The sequence below is a fragment of the Caretta caretta genome, chromosome 6 (genome assembly GCF_965140235.1).
Source record: "Caretta caretta isolate rCarCar2 chromosome 6, rCarCar1.hap1, whole genome shotgun sequence".
In the NCBI taxonomy this organism is placed as follows: domain Eukaryota; kingdom Metazoa; phylum Chordata; order Testudines; family Cheloniidae; genus Caretta; species Caretta caretta.
In genome coordinates, this window is record NC_134211.1 from 65,522,409 (window position 1) to 65,540,824 (window position 18,416).

The 18,416-nt window shown below is 41.3% G+C and overlaps 1 protein-coding gene across 4 annotated transcripts in view; it reads left to right on the forward strand.

Annotated features, from left to right (window-relative positions):
* Positions 1-3,173: 3,173 nt before the first annotated feature.
* Positions 3,174-18,416, forward strand: part of RGS6 (regulator of G protein signaling 6) — a 526,529-nt gene continuing 511,286 nt past the window's right edge. Inside the window, exon 1 of one of the 4 annotated variants that reach the window (XM_048853871.2) lies at positions 3,174-3,588. The gene's annotated coding sequence lies outside the window, so the exon portion shown is untranslated. Of the gene's footprint in view, positions 3,589-5,195; positions 5,220-5,259; positions 5,670-18,416 lie in introns of those variants that run through there. The other 3 variants (XM_048853873.2, XM_075129659.1, XM_048853872.2) reach the window with 3 other exon arrangements.

An 18,416-nucleotide genomic window follows, 5' to 3' on the forward strand; every position in this document is an offset into this window, starting at 1 on the left:
GCAGTGGCATACATAGGAAATATTGTAGCGTGGTTGATAAATCAATATCTTTATTTACCATTTGATTTACACAAAAACATTATTTTCCTTCAGAATGTTGGCAATGATTATTTATTATTTGTATTATGGTTGCACCTTCAGGCACTAACAATAGCTAGGAACTGATTGTGTTAGGCACTGGATAAACAGGGTAAAAGGCAGTCTATGCTCAAAATAGCTTTAAATCTCAATCAACAAGACAAACAAAGCCAAAGGAAGAGAAGAGAAGACTGAGGGGGGACATAACAGTCTTCTAATATGTCAAAGGTTTTTATAAAGAGGATAGTAGTCAATTGTTCTCCCTTCCACCAAGGGTAGGACAAGAAGTAATCTGCTTAGTTTGCAGCAAGAGAAATTCAAGTTAGATATTAGGAAAAAAATTCTAACTATAGTGCTAGGTAAGCACTGAAATAGATTATCTAAGGAGGCTGTGGAATTCCCATTCTTGGAGGTTTTCAAGAATAAAGCATCGCAACAGGAATTGTAGTAGGATAAGAGTGGAGTGTGGACACTGGTACAAGGTGGTCTTGCAATTTAAGATCTTTTAGTGAGGTGGGTGTAATGGAATACACCCCTGTATTCACACCCTTCACCCTATTGTAATAATCTCTGTACAAAATATGCCTTGTAAGGTATCATTTGAAACTCATAATTTGCTGGTCAGTATTCTCCTGGTAAAATATGTGTGACAACATTGTATGTGAAGTCATAAGATTCCACTGTATGATGCTGTTAACACATGTTCCAAACTGCATAGCTCAGGAAGAAGTCACATCTGTCCTAAACAAAGGAAGGAATGTGTGCTTGCCTTAATTTGCATTTAAGCAGTAAACAGAGTCATCAAGCAGGAAGGGAAAACAAAATAAATTCAAAAAGGTGAAAAAACCACCAGGGAATATCCTTCCACACAGACTCTTTGTTTTCTGGGCGTCAGCTGGAATTATTTTTTTAAGAAGGGGACTGAAACTATAAAAAGGAGGGACAAACAGCCCCAAAGGCCCCTTCTCTTTCTCCCTGCCAAACTCATTTTCTGCACCTGAGAAGACTAAAGGAAACAGCTGTTAGACTCTGTGGGAGGGGTCCTGACCTGAAAGTTTGGTCAGTAAGACTGCTGGAACATGTGGTGAGAGAGTTTGCTTTTCAGCTAAGATAGTTTCTTAAGTAGATACTAGTAAGTGTTTTATCTTTATTTTACTCTGTACTTGTAACCACTTGAAATCTCTCTCTTTGTAGTTATTAAACTTGTTTTACTGTTTTATGTAATCCATTGTGTTTAAATAGATGTATCTGTGTAACTCCATTTAAGATAATAAGATCGTATTTTATTCCATTGTGCCCTGCCATCGTGCAGGGGTCGAGGAGGATGCAGAGGGAATGGCCCATGCAGTAGGGAAGTTTGTGTGTGGGGGAAGGTGGGAATGTGTCCATAACTGGTTTGTGAATTTCCCTCCTCCCCCAGAGGCCTCTATGGTTGTGTGTCATGCATTTCTTGTGACATTAATGCCTGTGGCTGTCCTGTCATCCATTCTGCTTGGCTCAGATTTTGCCTTGCAGTTGCTTGTTGCAGCCATTGGGAGTCGTGTTGCCTGCTCCACAGGCAGCCAGGCACCCTCTCTGTATCCCCTCTTGCTGTTCCCACTCCAGGACAGTATAAAAAAGGGAAGGTGCATCCTGGAGCAGGTAGCAACAGAGGTGGTGATGTTGCATATTAGCTCCATGTTCTCTTACCACACAGAAAACCCCCCAGAAAACCCAGGACCAACTCACATCTGCCAAGGTTTCTACAGCTTCATGTCCCACCCCTGCCACTGCTTGGAGCATGCATAGTGTGTTGAGCAAATGGATGTTCTCTACAACTGTTCAGCTTGGAGCTGCACAATATTTGGCTGCTATGAGCCTCAAATGATCTCCACAGAGTTCTCTGTGAGTACAATGCGGCACTATTTAGGTCAGGACTCAGGAAGACCCTGCATGGAGACATTAAATATCTCATATATTGCTTAGTTAGTTTAGGAGCTGAAAACTCTAGGGTTTGTGTCCCGCAGCTTGAATGAAAAATCCCGTTTATATTCATTACAAGAGCGGGACAGCAACCTTTGAAGTAAGTTCAAAAATCAAACACATCTCTTCACAAGAAAAATAATTTTTAAAAAGTTTTTTCTTCCACCCTTCCCCACCCTCCCAACAGGGGCATCTCAGCTCCCATTTCTGCTCAGTACTGTCGTGCATTAATGTTATATTTTATGAGGAATTTGAGATTTCCAGGTACGACTGACTGACCAGGCTTCCCGCCTATAAGGCAGCTCTGCCTGCAAGAGCTACATCACTCAGTCTGTCCCTTTGCAAATGGTTTCATTGGTCTCCCAGTAGGTTCAAGCACTTGACCCTCTATAATAATAATAATAATTAATAATTAATAAAAAATGGAAAACATGGTGCCAAGTTATCTGAGGGAACCTACAGGATTTACTGCTAGCTCGATGCATGTTCTTTGCACTAGTCTTTCACCCTCTGCCATGCAACTTGAGCATCTCTCCAGTGATTGTGTGTGTGTGTGTGTGAGAGAGAGAGAGTGTATCACCTAGGGATGGAAGGGAAGGAGTCACATAAAGATCTCAAAGCTTGTGGACAAAGGTAAATAGTTCATCCTCCTCTACTTGGCTAATAACCATAATTAATAAATACACAGCAAAAATGGTGTGTGGGAGGATCACAGCCCGAGGCTGGGAAATTATTGAACAGTGTTCCAGGAGAACAGATAGTTTGGGAGGGGGGCTGTGGGGATTTCTTTTGCTCCCCTCCATCTCAAAACAAATTCCTGCCCAACCTCTCCCCAGGAAGACCATTTCTAAAAGTCGAGGGCAGGTGTAGTGGAGCCCATGTGACATCAGTTGAACTGAGGGGGAATCTACTCTTGTTTTGGGGGGGGGGTTGCTTGATCTCTAACCTAGTCCCTGCTTTCTTTGTCCCTTACTGCCTATCAGGTGCACGTAATGAGGCTGCAGGTCCTCGCTCTTCCCTACAGTAGGCGCTGCTGCGGCAAATCGTTTGCAAGGGACAAATCTTTTACTTGAAGCAGCTTCTCCTCCCTCCCCCCGTTTCTCATCTCTCTCTCGCTCTCTGTATCTTTCCTGTAGCACTGGGCTCCCACAGCTGGGGAGCTGTTTCCCCCCCTCTAGTGTGCGCTGAGGCACCGGAGTGTGAGTGTGCAGAGAGAGGGAGAGAGAGAGAAGAAGGACAGAAAAATCAGCCAGAAAGATTCGGTGGCTGGAGAGAGAGGGGGGAGAGCATGTTGCCAGTGGCTCCTCAGCCGCAGTCTTCCTGTTTCCATCTTCTCTAACTGCACCCCAAAGCCTCAGTCTCTTCTGCAGCCAGGGACACTGAGAAGAACAAGGAATTTTGAAAGAGGGGGGGAAAGAGCCTTCAGGAACCTGCAAATCTCTCCCATTCATTTTTTCCTCCAGTTTTACCATGAACCAGGCTCTTTCCTGTCTCTGAGGAGAAATTAAAAAGCAGAAGGGGGAATTCAGCAATTCTTTGGTTGCTAAGGTAATTGGAGTGGTTGCACACACATTTCTCAAGGAGCTTAAGGGGCAGAGGACGTTATACATTTCGGGGCTTTTTGCTTGTTTGTTTAAAGAGAGAGCTTTTAAATCTGCAATTCAGCTCTGTCTACAAAACCGATTGAGAGTCAACGCATGTTGGTTGTGCTCAGTGTTTTCAGGAACCCTTGTGGGGATACAGGCGGGCTCTTAATATAGGATAAAAACCTTTTTTTTCTCTTCCAGAGCGGGCTGCATGTTCTGAATGTGTATGTGAGACTAGGGTGTGTGTGAGAGAGAGAATGAATTGGTTTACTGTCATGTAGGAGCTGCGCCTCTGTTCTTCGGACTAACGTTACTCAAATATGATTGTGTGTGCTGTGCCTAAATGAAAGCCACGGGATGGTATTTGTGAATGTACGCAAGCTTCCCTGACACAGCCGACTGGAGAAGGGCTTGTTCCAAAAGAAAAACGATCTTATATGGATGAAAAAGAATTGCGGTTGAAGAAAACATAGTGGGATCACTAAACCAATCTGGGGGAAGGGGGGACTTTTGTGTGTGGGTCTCCAGCTATATTGCTTCACTTGCATTTATCAATGAAGGAAGATGGGAGGCTGGAGTTCAGCAGTAGTTTATAAGAGTCTCTACTGTGCTGGCTGTCAAATTGCAGCCCCAAGCTCAGCAAAAGCACGACAGTGAAATCTTTGGTGGGGACGGCCGTACGTCAATATATACAGCAGGGGCTTTGGGGCCAGCGCGGGGTGCTTTGGGTGATCAAATTTTCTACCGAAAAGGAAGTCAGTGTGGTTTCGAGGCAAAATGTTGTGGGTAGAGCGAGAGCCCTCGCTTATCGCACATTCTTAGGCGGGCGTGTCGCTGCACGTGTTAAAATGATGAGCTTGCCTCGCTCCAAGGATTTCGGGAGAAGTTTTCTAAGATACTTTCTGCAGACAGGTGCTCTCGGAAGGGGGGTGGGAGCGGGGGCTCTGGTCGCTGGCTGAGTAGCTTTTGAATGTAGCGGGAGCGCTGTGCGTGGCGGTTTTGCTGGGTTCTTTGGTTTTCTTTTGTGCGGGAGCGGGTTGAGGGACTACGGACTTCATTGGGAGATTCCCCGAGCAGGAGATTTCCCCGCACAGCAACACAGCGGAAAGTTTCTCGCTTGTAATTACAGCGAGTAATCCGCCCCTTCCAACACGAAGCCCTGCACAATAGAAAACATTGGGAGTCTGGTGCTTTGTAGCCACCTCATCTAACCCACCGCCAGCCAGCCAGCTCACTCAGAGTCACATCCTTGTGTTTGAGAAATGTCAGCTCTTGCAAAGCATCGGGGAGGAAGGAAATGGTGTTTACTAGGGTTGTGGGTGTTTTTTAATGCAAATGTGAATCTGTTTGTTTCACCTGTCTCCTTCAGTAATTGCAATGCTCGCTGAATCGACGTCATCGGGACTTTAAACAAATGCTGCTGCCTTGTTTTTAAAAAGACAAATTGTCATGCCATATAAAACATTGCAGCGAGGCTTTCTGGGTTAGGAGTATGAGATGGGACACTGGCTAGGGAGTTAAAATAAGCAGTAGGATGGATGTGGCTCCTAACAGCAACGGCAAGCTGCCGAACGACCTGCTCTTCGGAGACAGGTTTGTTTAGGTAGTAGCAAATAGCTATAATGTATTTTCGTTCTTAATTACAAAGGACATTTGCTTGAAGACAAGATCGTTGCTTAAGCGATCGGCTGCTCCCTGTTCTCCGCGCACAGTCATTCTCCTCCGTGACACTGTCAAGCTCTCCTTCCTTAGTAACCAATCGTGATGTCATGAGGGAAGATTGGGGAATAGGATGCAGAGCCAGCAAAAAGCTCCACGGCCGTGCCGTCTGCCAGGGACATGCAGCGGGGTTAGGGCGGCGTATCGTTACCCCTCCTGTCTCCGTGCTCTGTGGTGCCCAACCGAAAGAGCAGTCACGGTCACCGCTCCGGAGAGCGCCTAGGCTCAGTGCTGCACAGCCCAGCTCACAGGAATCCGCCTTGCTCACGCACGCTGTCCCTACGGAAATCTGCGTGACTGCTCACAAGTACGCTACTAAAGCGAGTAAGGATTTATAGGACCTGGCCCTGAGAGGTTTTTCCAGGCTCATGCCTTAATTATAAGCTGTACATCACAGAGTAGCGTGGTGTTCCTTGGCGCTTTTGAAACTAAGGCTTATATGATGCACCCCAGTAAATCGCTCTTTGTTGGTTTTATTTATTCAAGTAGGTTCCCGTGAGGACCGTTGCGAATAACAGGACAATCTGTCTTTTGTAAATAGTACCGCATGATAAAACTTCCCTCCTCTGTCATGGTGATGCTGTGCTCCTGCTGCTCTTTACCGCCCCCCACTCCCCAAAAGGTGGTTGCGTTTCAGTTTTTGCTTTGCGTGCGTGCGCGCGCGCAGTTTGCAGAGTGCTTTTGAGATCCTTGGGCACGAAAGGCGCTTTATAAAAGACAAAGTAAAGTATTATTTGTGATTATTCAGTACAGATCATACCAAAAGATGCCAGCTATAAATTAGAGCTTTGGGAGTTTGACGAGGATACAAAGTGCATTGGAATTCTGAGAGTGTGGTTTGGTTTTGTTTTTTAAGGGACTGCACGTGCTCCCCCCCCCCATTTCTTCCATCACTTGGCTTTACAGTGAATACCACTTGTATACTGATTTTTGGATGTCAAAAGAATTATCAATCTTTTGTTTAATTATGAAGTGCAATATTTTCTTTGCCAAATGATTTAAGCACATTTCATATGTGCCCTTGGAAATCTGCTCATACAGTTCTCTTAAACAGGGTCAAATGCTTGAAGAACAGTTATTTTCTTAGGGGCATATCACTAAAGGCACAGAATAATTTGTTTGAATCTCTATGCCAAATGCCAAAGAAACTGTTTAGACCCTGCCAGAATTGACTTTATTTTGTTCTAATGCCCTGATTTATTAAAATAATTAATGGTAAATGTCCGTTTATGCAAGTGTGGTGGAATTTAAATAGCAGCAAAGATCATGAACTGGTGAGAGAGAGAGAGAGAGTGCAACAATTTTCACATACTTCAGTGCGAGTTATACCAAGGCCACAATTAAGCCATCTCACTAATTTTATGGTTGCCCTCTTAATACTATTCCAGGAAAAGCTGTAACACACAGCTGCATATGATCATTAGCATCATTATTATTGACACTGCTTGCCCATAATCTGTGGCTGATCATTACTGTAAGGGTGATGGCACAGCAAACTGTTTCCATCCAATAGCCTTTGAGGATAGGGCAAAAACACATCTCCGCAAAGTAGTGATCCCCAACCCTTCTCTCTGGAGGCATAGGAAGTTCTTCAGGGTCCAGCATGTATTTCTGGTGTAGCCCACAGGTCTGATGAAAGTGAGCAGAGTGCTGGTCACAGGGATGCTCTCTGCATTGCTTAACATGTGCGAGACAGTAGGAGCAAAATTGAGTAATGGATCAGAACTGCCAGAATCCATCACTATCTCTTTCAGCACCCAGGAAGGGGAGAAAAGGAGAAGGAAATACTCTCCCAATAACTGCAGTGGGCTAGCAGATGGAGGAGAAAGAAAATGTACTGTGCCAGTTGAAGTCCCAGAAAGAGACAAAATAGCTGCAGCATGGCAACTTGACATTGTTTGTTGTGATGTTACATCAGTCCATTTTAAATTGACTAATGATGTTATCATGTCATGACTCAGTCTTCCCAATCTCAGGCTGTCATGTTGCAATTATTTTGTGGATGTCTGTGAGTCCATTCCATGGTGGTGATGCTCTCCAGCACTTCAAGAATGAAGACCGCTATCTAAAAGAATCTGGCTCAGAATGGTCTTGACCATTTCATTGAGACAACAAGATTTTGGATCAAATCTTATCTCTACCATAATATGTTCACTAAAACAGCAGTGACAGATCTATCTAACAATAATGTCAGAACTAGGGTTGGTTATTCCTCAACAGTGCCCTAAAACAGAGGAACGTAGCTTCCCCCTCATGGGCACGTGTGCAGGATTTTGCATTCTTACCACCAGAGACAGAGTTTGATTTGCAGTCAGGGAAAACCTTTGCCTTATTATTTCTGGTAAGACATGCAGGTACGATAGTGATGGGGACCATATGAGTAGTCAGATTTACTTTACTGAGCAACAGTGGATTATTATAAATTAATATTATTCCATCTTGCTTTAGCAGCTGAAATAATGCCCATTACTTATGAGATTTTCTCAACTGGCTTCGAAATGCATTATTTTCTATACCATTTTTTGGTATTATCTTTTCATCTCTTATGACTTAGTATGGTGAGGCCTGTCTGTATTTGGATGGAAGATCTCCAGAGGAAACCGTTGGTATTCTCAGGAATCATGCTGGTGATTCATTAGGGTTCTGCTCCTTCAAATCAGTATTGAACAGCATAATGTAAGTTGACACTTCATTGCTTGAAATGTCAGATCAGAGGTAAAATTGACATTTGAGCCACCTGTTGTCACTAAGGATTCTATGGTACTGTTTATAATGGAGGCAGGTAGACAGCCAGATATATGAGAGAAGAGATGCTAGTGACCAAGGGCCAGATGTGGGTTTAAAGATGCAGTTAAGTACCCATGGGATTTTTCAAAAGGCACCTATCTCATTTAAGTGCTAACTCCCATTGATTTTGTTGGGAGTTAGGCACATAATCTACTTTTGAAAATCCAACTGGGCATCTATATGCATGTTTAGGCACCTAATTACCTTTGAAAATCTGGTCCCAAATTCTAATTCATGCTATTGTTTTCAGTGGCGTTCTAGCATTGTGACCTGAAGAAGAGTTCTGTGAAGCTCGAAAGCTTGTCTCTTTCACCAGCAGAAGTTCGTCCAATAAAAGATATTACCTCACCTACCTTGTCTCTCTCTGTCCAGATTATTGCATTCTGCCTACCCAAAATTTCCTCTGCAGTTTCAACTTGATACAGTGTTCCCCACTTCCTGTCGTAAACTATTGTGTAGTGTTGCTGTGTGCTGTGAAATGGAAGTGGCTGCATTACAGTGGTGGTTGAGCATATATATACAATCTGAAGTACTTTGGAATTCTTCACTTTGTATTTGATTTTGCTTTTCTTTCAAAAACGTGTAGACTTGACAAAACTTTTCAAAGACGCAGTTGTCACTAGTGAGGCTGCCATTCTTTTTTGACTGGGGAGGAAACTGCTCATTGTTTGTGAGGAGAAGCAAGAAAGAAAAGCTAACCCATAATTTTCTCCTTGGCTATCAAGTGTATAGAAGGGCTATGGATGCAAGACAGGCTGCTGTTGCCCACTCGCGTTATATCAGATTTATTGCTACTTTTGAGCATCTCGGCAGTCAATGGCAATGAATATCAGCAAATATGTATAAGTTAAAGTGAGGGGTAAAATTTTGATATTTCGCTGTCCCAGGAGCTTAGTAATGCTCTGCTCTTCGCTGCCATGTAGGAAACCACTGTCCTGTTCTCCTGCTTCCTGACTCAGCTGTGGCGGGATAACACAAAGGCAGTGTGCTTGGACTATTTGAAAATGGGGCTAGGCATATCAGATAATAAAGAGGAGTCAGTTATATTACTCACTAGTGAGCTCTATAGCCAAAAAAGGAGTGACACACACTGACAAATTCAAAGGGTGTTTCTTCCCTTTCTTTGTGGTTTAAATTCGGAGCAGTAATGAAGGCCTTTTAAGGCGGCTGCAAAGTCCTCCTCACAGGGGAAAACTGACTAGTACAAATATCCAAGTAATGGTAGATGGAATATGCTACATGCCCAGGGCCATAGATGATGAGGGAATATTGACTAATGGTCTGGAAGCTAGGCCTCCTATGTTCAATTCATTGCTCTGCCACTGATTGTATCACCTTGGACAAGTCACTTGACCTCTCTGTGCCTTAGTTCAGCCCCCCGTAAAACTGGGAATAATAATACTTGTCTTTGTCATAGGAGTGAGTATTAGTTCATTCCTGTTGTAAAGGGGTGTGAGTTTCTGAGGTAAAAGGGGCTATAGAAGTGCAACAAAATAATTCATATTATATCACAATGCTCGTAATCTACATATGGAGTTTTGACTACTGTCTGCATGTGGATTGGGGTATTGTGTGGGCCTAAATCTTCAAAAAAAATTGTATTTTTTGGGTAGTAAACTTCCCATTTTACTTTAATTGGCAATCTTTAATTTTCTTGAGAAAGAGCAACCTGTAAGAACTCTAAGCACCTTGATGAGTTTGAAGTGAGACAGTGTTATAGTCTGATGCAGTGGTGGATTGGTTATCATACCATTTTATATTAAGCTTACTTGAAGGGAATTTATTTGATTAAGCCCTGTTCAGCACAGGGAGTTCAAGCTGAATAGTTCTGCATTTGGAATATAATTCTATTGGAGTTTACATTTGCCGATATTAATAATTTGATTTTTGCTTTCTGATCACCACATATTAGAATGTTAGTACTGTACTTTTGATCTCCAAATTTTTTTTTACATTATTAATCTTTCTCTAGTAGTTTTCAAACTATTGATTTTGTTACTAGTGTTACAGAAAATTTAGTCCATCCATTGTAAGTCACTTTTGTAAATCACAATTAGCATTTTTTATTGTGGAAAAGAGAACAAGAGAACCTCATCCCCAAGACTGAAGTGGGAGAGAAAGTATTACTATTTTTTCCTCATCACTGCATTTAGATCCTGAGATCCTGAGGCACTGTTCAATGCCCACGTAAACTGACTTTGCAAAGTGGGGGTTCTCTCAGGGAGAGGAAATTGAATTATCTTCCCCCTCATGCCCCAGGCCAAAGAGCGCCAGTCAGAGTTACCAACTTTCATGCGGTAAATAAGCACCTCGACTTTCACAATAAGCCAGAAATCAAGCTAATTCCATTTCCAAACAAGGCCAAAATAAGCCAATCCCTAAGAACCCCAACACTCTATGTGACTAGATCCCCCCACCGTGAAGTCTGGGACTGTGGTGAGCCTGCTGTGCACCCCTGACTCTTTTCCCCCGTTGCCCCTGCTTGCTCCCCCTTGCCGGGAGCCAAGAAAAAAAAAGAAGCAACAAGCTACAAGCCCAACAAGCAACTCACAAGCCAATTAAGCCAAAAACAAGCCCAATTTCTGCGTTTTTTTTTTTTTTTAGCAAGTTTGGCATGTCTGGCATCAGTGCGGTTATTCATCTCATCCCCGAAGGGAAGAGTTTGGCCAGTGAATTGGCTTAGTTGCAAAGTAACTGGATGCAGCTTTATAGCTCCCCGGTGAATCTCCTCTATTAAGACTGATAGCACTTTACAAATACTACCATAGTTTGAGATCACAAGTTCAGATGAAGTTTAGGGTGGGATTGCTTTTATCCTTTTGCATTTCTGAATTCCTATAGTTCTGACATTTATAGTTGTTAAACAGTCAATGTGTCTTCACTATTATATTCTCCATGGCTATTCCTGATAACAAGATCTTGGTGTACTGTATAGCCTTCCCATACTGGCAGTTTTTGATGGAAGGTAAACACTTATGGACAAATTGGGCCCTTTAATACCAGTTTTAAAAATAGGCTGAATAACAGGAAAAAAAATCTGATTGCAGCTCAGCTGACCAATCTGTGTGTTTGTGTTCAATACCTATCCTTTTCCCCATATCTCCCCACTCTGTTCTCCTTTTTTTGTGCTGGTTGGTTTGTTTACTACCCTCACTTGTTAAGTCATGTCAAATTTAAACTTAAAGTTTTTGGGATGGGAATTGTTTCCACTTGAGTCTCTTGATATTTCTAGCACATTTTAGTTGTTCCAAAATAATAAATATGATATATACTTCTCTTTTTGTTAAAGGAGACTACGAACTAATGATTAAAGGAGGAGATCTGTTCTATCTGGTGTGAGACCTTGGGGAAGTCACTTCATTTCAGTTTCCACACATGTAAAATAGGTTTAACACTCAACTCTGGAAAGTGTTTTGAGAGCATCTGAAAATATCTACAAATAACTGCAAGTTGTTATGTTTCATTTGTTATTGTATATCATGCTAGTAGAAACAGAATCGATTATGCACATTAACTATATATTCAAAATGAGTTGCAGATTTCTGATGGAAGAAAAATGATCTGTCATCTTTAAGCAGTGGCAATCAAGGAGTATTCTGGTCTGCTTCTAGATGAGGGAGACAGGGGACCCATGAATAACAGTTGTAACACTTAACACTTTTAATCTTCAAACCACATCATCACTAACATTCCTTACAACACCTATGTGAGGTGGGTCAATACTATTACTGCTGCTATTACAGATGGGTAAACTAGAGACAAAATGACTTGTTGAAGACCACAGAAAATCCTTCTCAGATGCAGTCGTAGGTCCCTGGGAGTTTCTGGTTGTTAGCCTTCTGCTTAGACCACTAGACCATGCCTTTTTTATCATTGAAGGACGGGTTGTCTAAAAGGAGGTTGTTTTTTAAGAAAGGATATAATTGGGGGAGCCAAGTGTTTGGATGGGAAAGAGAACATACAGGAAACAACTGCCTCACATGGGATTTCATAGTGGTGCTGGGTATAACTCATGGGGCATGCAGAAAGAAATCTTGAGGCAGATTTCTCTTAGGAAGCTGATAAGCATGTGGCTACCAGAGGTGACAACACATTGCGGAAATATTTCTCGCGGAAACAGAGAACCTGAAGTCCCCATCCCATTGTGATACTAGTGTCATCAGTAGGGGGAAAAAGGAGTGGGCCTACAGTGGTTTCTTTTCCCACTTGTTCACCCCAACATAGCTGGAAAGAGAGAGAGAGAGAGAGACCACCTCCACACACAGATTGGTGCTACAACCATAGTCTGGTGGTACACCAGACATCTGAACCAGACATCTTGTTTCTTTAGAGAAGGATCCAATCAAGTGTAGGAAATTCAAATTTCAGGCTGGCTCCTGATCCCTAAATAATCTCTGATGTGGTGTGCATACCAGAAAGGGTCCGTTCTCTCAGAATGATCTTTTAATCCCACTGATACATGTTTCCTGGAGGGCCATTTTGGGGTGTTATGTTTTTGATTGACTTAGCTTTAATCTGTCCTTGGTGCTTCCCTCTCAGTTCCCCACACTGCTCTTCTGTCTTCTTTAGTTATTTCCCTCTCTCATTCTTCTTATCGCAGCTGCTCTTGCTACCCCTGTCCTTTCTGCCAATGCCCCAGGTCATCTATCTATAGCTTCAGCAATGCCACATCTCTCCCCAACTTCCATCTGCCTGGTTCTCCTTTATTTACTCTTGGTATGACCTTGCCTTCCCCCTCTAGTGGAAGTATTGAAACAGTGATGTGCTGCTGGTACTTCCATCTTAGCTTGTGATGAAACCCCCTGTCCCAGGGTTGGATGTGTTCAAAGGGTAGGCACAAGGGATTTGGGAGTCTGTTAATTTGTTTCAGATATAAACAAAAACACTTTCTTCATAACCCAGGGAGGAGGCACTTGACAAACAAGTTAACAGTAAGTCCTCTTGCTGGAAATGTTTATACTTTGTTCCTGAAAAAGTATGTGTGTTGACCGTCTACCAGAGTGTTCAGTTTATATGTCCTGAAATGACTGGGGGGGGGGGGTCAGTGATGATCAGCTATAGTGTTTTGAAAATAATTTCTTTGTAGTGCATCTATGGCCATAAGAATTGCTCTTCTGTTTTTATGAGTGCTGGGGATAATACCTCTCTGTCACAGAAGATTTCAGTATCTGGACTGGGGGTAAACTCCATCAGAGGGAAATCACTCCCAGCCTCCCTTCAGTTTAATGGGGAAATGTTAACGAGAGGCTCTGCAAGGACTCCCCAGCACATACCTGCTTCAGTGTGGCTCTCTCCATCTGCTCCATCAGCCCTCCTTTCGCCAGCACACATGTCCTGCTGTAGCAGTTGTTTCAAGAGGGAGCAAGCATAGCCGGAAGCTGTTGGCAGAATCTTGTAATTCCCGAGTGTGTGCCTTCACCTCTGTGAGTTTGGTCCATTTTTATAATTTTATTGGAAAGCACTTTAGTTAACCACAAAGCCCCCACCTTGCATACATGAGAGGTACCATGGGCCAATGGATAGAGCACTGAACTGGGACTCCAGAGGCCAGAGCCTGGTTCTTCTATTGGTCTGCAGTGTGACTCTGCAAGAAGTCACGTTGCCCATTTGTGCCTCTGTTTTCCTGTTCAGACATTGCCTATCCTGTCTATTTAGACTATAAACAAGGGGTGCCAAACTCTGTTGGAGGAAAGGGCTGGATTTTATGTTTGGTTATGGTTGATGACTTGGGGGTATAAATTCAGGATGTCCTATTCCTTTCAGCCACAGGGGAAGACCCCACTAATATCCATGGGAGGTTTGCACAGAGATCAAGGAGAGATTCTTTATGTAGTAAATAATTTTTTACTTTTTTCCTTTTTTTCCCCTTTGGAGCAGCTCCCAAATCCCACCCTATGAGGGCTTTACTCCCACCTCCATACCCTGTTCCATCTGCTTAAAATAAGGAATGCAATAGATAATGTTGACAGTTAAGTGTCATCATTAGTCCTCTGAACTGGCGCACTGATCAGATTAATAGGGAGCAGAAGAGTTTGCGGCTCTTACTCATTGTTTCAGGCTGTCTGCTGAATGGAAGACATCGTGTTATCAGTTTACACTTGGTTCACGTTTGGAAAGTTATTACTGCAGGCATGAAGATTAGAAAATTATGTTTTAAATAAAACTAAAGCTGAGATTCTGCATAATCTTAAATCATGCTGGCCACAAAATTACATGATTTGGGCAGGATGCCTGATACACCTGCTGTAAACTCTTTGGGGAAGGGACTGTTCTACTGTGTGTTGTTTTACATTGCCTACCAGTATACAAATCTTGGTTGGCACCTGTAGGTGCTACTGTAATGTAAAGAACAGCTAACAAACAGAATATAAAGATACAGATTCCCTCCTGTCAAGTGGCATTCTAGAGAGATTTATGGCAGCAGATGTGAAACATCAATTTAGAGTTAATGGAAACTAATTGAATTCAAATTAATTAATTATTTTTTCTTGTCCTTTCCCTCCTGTCACTTTAACTAGTTACCTAATAAATTGGGTCTAAATATTCCACCAGACCAGGTAGACACTTTCTGGTAGATAATTATCAGTTCAGCAACTCAAATGCCTGTAGAGGTTTTCAAGCACTTGAACAGTTGAGAGTTTTAGATATGCATGTTAGTGAGTGCAGGGAAATTGGGTATGTTTTAATGACACCAAACTGCTTTTTATACTAGATTTGCACAACTTTGGTTACTACGAGCTCCCAGTCTCGCACATTTGGACAGGATCATGACATCTCAGACAGAGGCAGTTTTTTAAATGTAAAAATTATACAAACCCAGTTATTGCTATTAATTATCATATGACATTTTATTGCAGTCAGGAGATGCTGATGGATTTTTGTGTGGGTATTCAATTAATATGTTCCATTTTATAGGCTGAAATTTGTGCTCTTTACCCAGGCAAAACTTACCATTGAAATCAAACATGCTAGAAGTGTCCAGTTCATCACTTCCATTATGTTGGTTGACTTCAGAGGAAGTTTTATGGAAGTGCTGAACCGAACCCCAAATCTGCAGCTGTTTTGCTTGGAAAATACTACATGCATTTAAGGAGAATATTTAGGTACCTTTGTGGAATATCTTCTCCTAATTCTCCTTTTTTCTCTCTCCACCCCTCCCTACAAAACATGTGGTTTACTGTGACTCAGATGAGGTAGTATATTGCTCTCTTTCTAAATACTTAGGTTGAAGATTGGCTTGTGGGACTAGGAGATGGCTCTGATGTTACAGCTGTCTTATTTTTGATTGACTAGGTACTTTAGAAAGCATATTGAAGGGTCCTGTTAATATTCAGGCTGATTGATTTAGCATTTTATTATACAGATTTCTATTAACAATATCCATGCATTAGGATTTTGGTATTGTTGGCTGTCATCACCTGTTGTCTCACTTCAAAATCCAGCGTCAGGGAAGATTAACGGCTGGGCTGTAGATACACTAGTGTTTGCATCTCAAGGCTACTGTACATATTGGTTATCACAGTTTAAGTGACTTTGGAGATCTTGATGTAACATAAAGGAACCATTTGATCTTTACAGTTGATGATCCTCCTGTTCTTCCCAGGAGGTTCCAGGAACCCAGTCAGGTAAGAGAGAGATAAATAACCTCTTACACCAACCAAGAACATTTTGTCAAGTGCTGCCTGTCCGCTCTAGTGAGATTATTTTTCAGGCAAGAGTGGAGCTGGGTGTAAGCAAAAAAGAAGGAAATATGTAATAGAAAAATATCAATAGTAGGCACAAAACCTTATCCTACAAGAAGCTATTAGCACATTTATTAAAGTTTTAATTCTCCACTAAACATTGTTTTTAAAAAAATCTTGTAAACCATCTTCATACCAAGAACAAAATGTTGAATATTGTCGGCTCACAGTGTGTGTGGGGAAAACCAGAGTGAAACTCATTTAGGTAACAGGTCAGACAAAAAACTCTAGAGGATGCGAAGCAGTACAGTATGTCAAATGTAAAATATGGTTCTAGATTTTTTCTTTTGGTTGCTTTGTGGCTAATGTCAGAAAAGTGGTTTGTGTGAGTTAGTGGCCTCAATCCAGTCGAGTGAACATATGTCTACAATTCAAAATCCAACATCAAAACGGGCACCCTGCTAGGCAATCTCAGCAGAGTCCCTATGGGTTGGCTAACCTAAGCAGAACAAAATGCTCTATTACTAGTGGTGGTCCCTCCAGACCAAGAGCCTACAGGTCATAATTAAAATTGTAATTTTGCCCCCTTCACAGAATTAGTTTAACAATCCTGCACTGATATGCTGTTGAGAGCAGTTATTAAAATGCTGTTCTACTCAGAAAAGTAACTCTAAAATGGCATCAAGAGGCTCGAAGATTGAAATGGATTCCTTGAAAAGACAAATATACTCTGTTTCCCTGAGTGTATTTTTTTCCCCTCACTGCCTGCCTTGTACTTCAACCTAGGATCTGAAAGTCAAACTTGGATTTTTCTGCACTGCCATCACCACTACCACTAAAGATTCTGCAATCTGAATTCTGTTAATAATTGTGTTAATGATGCATAAGCCAGAAGAGAATTCAATTCGTTGACCTGTAGCTATATTAGGACTGGGAGGAGAAAAACATAGTAAAACATTTTTAGTCACTGAAGTATCATTGTTCTGTGTTTGTACAACACCTAGCATAGTGGGGTCCTGGTCCATGACTAGGGCTCCTAGGTGCTACAGAAATACAAATAATAATAATAATTAATAATTAATGAAGAAGATGCATATTTTATTTTGATTTAGAATAAATAAAAGGATGAATACACAGACTCTGAGAATCCTTCCAATTATTTATTACACAAACAAAGCACAATACAACCAACTCCTCCCTTCTACCAAGCAGCAACACATAATCAAATACCAATATGTGTGTTTGTGCCTCAATCCACTTACATCTCTTCAAAGTCCAGGTGAAACAAATGGTCCCTGAATTCATCTAGAGTACAGATTTATTGCTTAAGAAGACTCTATTTTCAACAGTCACTTATCTGATATTAGACACAAAGAAGTCAAAAGCAAAAGTGATAAAAATCTAGAAACATGTTTTACATTTGATATACTGTACTGCTTCACATCCTCTAGAGGTTTTTTTTTTTTTTTTGTCTGACCAGTTAGCTAAATGGGTTTCATTCTGTTATCTCCCTCACAGTGTGAACCAATACTATGGTCTTAAGGTAGCTACAATTTTCAGTCATTACCTACATTGGCTGGCTATGAACCAATGAACTAGAGGTTACAGTCTCATAGTCCATTACCCATCCCCTGGGCCAGCTTGTCCCTAATTTTACCATATCTTGAATTTCTTGTAGATAATTTTTCTCCATACACTCCCTGGTTTTCATTGAAAAAATAAATACCATTTTTATTTTCTGTCAAAACATTGTTACCTTTCCTATTGCTTCTCCAACTCTCTATATAAACAAGTAACAACATGTAATCTTTACACACAGACTGTTTGTAAAAGCACATAAAATGCAAGTTTATTTGCCTGTTTGCCAGCATATTCTTTCATAGCAGTTATGCCTTACTAAACTGAAAAATTCTTGGGTTTAGTTCTAGAGTTACATAAAGCAAACAACTAAAGTCAATTGCACGTTTATGTATCTCTCACAAAGGATACAGTTCATTTTTAATAAAGTAAGCATATATCAGATCTAAGCTGACTGTTAAATTTGATACAGTTAAAGATGATTACTTCTATTAACAGTATTTACAAGGTACAATCATACAGCATAGGAAGCATGAAGGAAAAAGGAGGAATATACAGTAACTGCATTATTAAATATTTCTCAGAAGACTTTATTTTTATTCACTCTCTCCTTTTTTGGACCATTCATTGAAACCCGAGACTGAAACACTGACTAATTATTTTTACATCTACATAGGTTAAATTTATAGAGTTCACCTACCTATATATAAATCTGTAGTCCAGATGCTTATCTTTCTTGGTGGTGTGCTCCAAAACCAAGTAAAACAGAGAAACACTCTGATTAAAGAAAAATGTTTTTCTTCTCATTTCAAAGTGACTTTTGACCTTCCTGAGATAACACCACAGTCTCTGCAGAGTTGTCTGATTATTAATGGAAGGGATAACCTGTAATTTCTTAAAAATACATGCAAATATGATAGGCTTGGGTTACATAGGTGATGGATGAACTGAACCTTTCTTATCATGTAAAGAATAGATTTCTGTTAGCTTAAACTGTGTTTGTAGTATTAAAGCAGGAAAATAT